Below are 5,401 nucleotides of genomic sequence, written 5' to 3' on the forward strand. Positions count from 1 at the left end.
TCGTAATTCCTTGAATATAACCTTGTCTCACACCTTTCTTAATTTTAAACCATTCAGTGTAATACAGAGTATTATTGTTGTTGTTACGTGCCGTTGAGTCAGTTCCGACCCATAGCGACCCTGTACAGGGTTTCCGAGGCTGTAAATCTTTACGGCAGCAGAAAGCCTCATCTCTCTCCCATGGAACAGCTAGTAGTTTTGAAGAGCTGACCTTGCAGTTTGCAGCCCAATTCGTAACCACTACGCTACCAGAGCTACAGTGCTAATTTGTCTAATATTTCAAAATGGAACTCTAAAGATTGTATTTATACAACTCTAAAGATTGTATATCTTGGAAACGTGTCTGTTTCTCACTCATCAGTTCTTTAGTGGGTCGTTTGGCCCTTTACTGTCACACTATGTATAGTATTTTTGGAGAGGTTAACAACTATCCTTGTCATTCCATACAGAGAACCTCAATTAAATCACAGTGAATTTCTCAACAGGTTGCCTGCACTTGTGAGAAAAACAGCATACTGAGTACCATGTTGTAGTTGTCAAGTGTTGTTGAGTTTGTTCAGCCCCCTAGTGACCCTGGACAGGGTTTCTGAGGAGCAGCTGGTTAGCTTGAACCACCTACCTTGCAGTTCAAACTGACCTTGCAGTCTAGTGCATTAACCTACAGTGGCACACCAAGACTCCTCTGAGTGCCATAGTAAAATAGAACTACCCAACAAGAAATAAATTAAAATGATGTTGTTGCTTAGTGCCATTGAGTCATAGTGACCCTACATAGGATTATGAAAATGTGATGTCTCTCACAAATGAATGAGCTATTTCATTTCATTACAGACATTTTAATAATTCAGCAAGCACAGAGAGTTGTTTACACTGAAAACAATTATATTTAATTTCTTTCCAGTCCACAGTTAGCATAATTATACCAGTAAGTATTGAAGCACAGGTAGTACAAACAGTATTTTGAATTGCACATTTCCCCCATTGCACAATAAGTAAGCTATGTGAAAGGTGCCAAGCAGTTAAATAGCGTATGCATCAAAGTTATTGCTTGTAAGTTCATTCATTCCTTCATCTGTTCATTCAGCTAATGTTACCAAATGCTTTCTATGTGCCAGATACTGTTCTCAGTATTGGAGGATGTGAACGCAAATAAAACAGGATTCTCAGATCACATTCAATGGTGGCCATATGTACATGGAAACCTTCAGAAGAAAGGCAATCAGCTAGGTGGGAGCAGACATTCAGTTCATAAAACATTTACCAAGGAGGATGAGTTTTAAGATGCACCATACAGTGTGCTAGGAACTGGTGAGTGTTGTGTAAGGGGATGAAAGGAGAGCACAAGGAATTGCATGTAGAATGAGTCAAATGCTTTCACAGAAATACAAACATGAACTGTGTTGCTAAAGCATCAACTATCAAAAACCAAGGAGACTAGAGAACTCACCAAGGTCTTATTTGCCAAGAAATTAATGACTCCTCAAAGAGAAATGTAAGGAAAAGGAGGTTGTGGATATATAGAAATGACCATGTACCACAGAGTAAGCGTGCATGTGAGTTAAATCCAGTGACAGGTAGGCACTACGTCACGAGGACACAAAATACTGTCACATCCATTACTAAGCTTTAGCTGGAAGCTAGGAGGGTTTTCCTCTGGAAGCTATCCCTACTGCTGTAAGGAATAAATTACAGTGTCCATATACAATACAGGAGTCCTGGTGTGGTGCGGTACGATAAGCAATGGACTGGTAACCACAAAGTTGGTAGTTCAAACTAGCCAGCTGTCCTTTGGAAACCTTATACAGGGTCGCTATCGGACAGAACCAATTCGATGGCACTGAACAACAATGAAACAAATGAGTACATATGTATTTCTCCTATATAAGTATCTCTAGCTATCTATCTGTCTAGAGTACATATGTATTTCTCCTATATAAGTGTCTCTAGATAGATAGCTAGAGATACTTATATAGGAGAGATACATTTGCACACATATGTACTCCTGTGTTTGTAAATATATCTATCTCTAGTAGTCCTGGTGTGGTGCTGTGAGTTAATGCGCTGGACTGCAAAGTCACTTTGAATCTCAAGGTCGGAGGTTCAAGCTCATCAGCTGCTCCTCGGAAACCCTATACAGGGGCACTATAGGTCAGAACTGACTCAACGGCACTTAAGAACAACGACAATAAATCTATATCTAAGGAGCTCTGGTAGCATAGTGGTTATGAGTCAGACTGCTAATCTCATGGTAGTTCAAAACTACCAGCCATTCTGAGGGAGAAAGATGAGACTTTCTGCTCCCATAAAGATTTACAGCCTCAGAAACCGTATACAGGGTTGCTATGGGTCAGAACCGACTCCATGGCATACCACCACCACCATTTATCTCTATCTGTGGAGTCCTGGCGTGGCGCTGTAGATTAATGCGCCAGACTGCAAAGCCGTTTGAACTGTAAAGTCGGTGGTTCAAGCTCACCAGCTGCTCCTCGGAAACCCTATACAGGGTCACTATAGGTCAGAACCGACTCAATGTCACTTAACAACAACAACAATGCTTATCTGTTGTTGCTCAGTGCTATATAATGACTGATGTTGTGGTGCAGACCTGTCACAAAGGGGTTTTATAGACTGTGTGCTTTATAGGGACAGATTGCCTAGTCTTTCTCTTTTGGAGCCTCTCGGTAAGTTCAAACTGCCAACCTTTGATTGTTGTTGTTGCAAAGTGTCGTCCAGTCAGTTCTGACTCATAACTATAGTGTATAGGATCTCCAAGGAGCAGCTGGTGGGTTTGAACTTCTGACCTATAATTCACAGTCCAGCACTGATCCTACAGCACCATACCAGGAATCCTAATACTTAACCACGTGCCATGTGGGTTTCTTTTGCCATCTCTGTCTCTTGACTTCTCTTTACCAATCGACCTACTTATCTTTCCTTTCTTATAGTCCTTCTGTCACCTCAAATCACTCAGGATTTCTAAGGGTTGCTCTGTCTAAAAAAGTCATTTCTGATTCTGAATGGAGGCATGGAAAGGGATATCTGTGAAATCAAATCAGTTTGTTAGTGTGTTTTCTTCCATTGTAACCATACAGGGTTGTGCTTGTTGGTCTATACATTCACAAGGGTTGCTATGATGCTCACATGCTATTCCAAAGTGATAGACCTTCTGGTCCACACTTTGTGTTCATCCTTCTTTTCCTCCAGGCACCCTACCAGTGGAACTCAAGAAGCCTCCATCATTTGTCACAAGCTCTGCTGAAACCAATACTTTCAGACACAGCCACATACTATGTTGATCTTAACACCTACAGTCATGGATTGGATTCTGACTCAGAATGAAATGTTTCTCCAGCCAACTCAAAATCAAACCAAAACCACTACCATCAAATTGGTTCTGACCCACGGTGACCCTATAGAATTGAGTACTATAGGGATTTCAAGGCTGAAAATCTACAGCAGCAAAACACTACAGTTTTCTTTCATAAAACAACGGGTGGGTTTAAACGGCCCATCTGTTGGTTCACAGCTGAATGTTTTCATCACCATACTACCAAGACTCCTTGATACTAGGCAGGGATTCTTACATTTTTCTGCAGCTCTTGGAGATTTAGCTGTGAATTCTGGGTTTAGATATCTGTTGAATCCATAAATGTTTCCTCTCTACTTGTAAGTTCTTCGTTAATTAAAATTTTCCTCCTATCCGTCTCTCTGTAAGCAAGTCATCCCTTCAGACTGACCTCACAAAATAGCTTAGGAAGTTGGGATTGAGATGTCAGTGTCATTGTCACCAGAGCTTCTGGAGTCCTCACAGCCATCCGTTTGTCATCATATCACTGCATACTTATGTCTACACCAGCTACCCTGAATTGATTTGACTCTTGGAGACCCCACGTTTATCAAAGAAGGGCTGTGCAGCATAGGGTTTGCAATGACTGGCTTTTCAGAAGTAGATCCCTAAGCCTTTCTTCTAAAGTGACTCTGGGTAGACTCCAAGCCCTAACCTTTGGTTAGCAGCAGACCTCATTAAGTACTTGTAACACTCAGGGACTCCTCAAATCCATATTAAACTTCACAAGCGTCTCTTTTACTATTCACCCAGCTATTGAAAACCATATGGAACACAGTTCTACTCTGACATACCTGAGGTTGTCATGACTTGCAATTAACTCAACGATGACTAGCTAAGTTTGAAAAAGAACATTATCTAAAACTCGAATGCAGGATATTCCTCATGTTCTAATTTAATCTTCTCCAGGTCTTACATATGCAGATGATGCAACCATGCTTGCTGAAAGTGAAGAGAAATGAAAATATTTACTGATGAAGCTCAAAGACCCAAAGACCACAGGCTTCAATATGGATTGCACTTCAATGTAAAGAAAAACAAAAATCCTCACAACTGGATCAATTAATAATATCATGATAAATGAGGAAAAGGTTGAAGTAGTTAAAGACTTCATTTTGCTTGGATATGCAATCAACACTCATGGAAGCCGCAGTCAAGAAATCAAATGATGTATTGCATTAGTCAAATCTGCTGCTGAAGACCTTTTCAAAGTAGTTCAAGAGCAAAGATATCACTTTGAGGATTAAGGTACATCTGGCCCAAGTCATGACATTCTCAGCAGCCTCATAAGCATGTAAAAGTTGAACAGTGAATAAGGGAGACCTTAGAAGACTTGATGCGTTTGAATTGTGGCCTTCAAGAAGAATGTTGAAAATAGTGACTGACGGAAGAACAAACAGATCTGCGTTGGGAATGCTCCTTAGAAGCTAGGATGGCAACACTTCATTTCTCAGACTTCGGACATTTTATCGGGAAGGACCAGTCCCTGGAGAGGGATATTATGCTTGGTAAAGTGCAGGGTCAACATCGAAGAGGAAGGACTGACACAATGGCAGCACCAACAGACTCAAGTGTAACAATAGTTATGAGGATGGCGCCGAACCAGGCAGTGTTTCATTCTGCTGTGTATAGGTTCGCTGAGTAGGAATCAGCTCAGTGGAAAGCAATAACAACAGCTGGTCTTATCATTGAGATCCATATTTGTTGTTCTTTCAATAAAGCAAATTTCTCTCCATAATCATCTGTTTTGGAGGTAGAAGACCTTTTTCTTGTAGTAATCTCTACTGTGTTCATTCTTAATAAATATTGTCCTATCTGGAAATATAAATTGCTAAATGAAATGCAATATTTGATATTTCTTTTCCTACCTATACTATTTGTTGTTGTTCTTGTTAGGTGGGATCAAGTCGGTACCGACCCATAGCGACCTTATGCACAGCAGAACGAAACACTGCCCGATGCTGGGCCAACCTCACTACTGTTGCCACGCTTGAGTCCATCGATGCTGCCACTTGGCCAACCCATCTCGCTGGAGGTCTTCCTCTTTTTCTCTGA

This window comes from Chrysochloris asiatica, unplaced genomic scaffold (assembly GCF_000296735.1).
Source record: "Chrysochloris asiatica unplaced genomic scaffold, ChrAsi1.0 scaffold00192, whole genome shotgun sequence".
NCBI lineage: Eukaryota > Metazoa > Chordata > Mammalia > Afrosoricida > Chrysochloridae > Chrysochloris > Chrysochloris asiatica.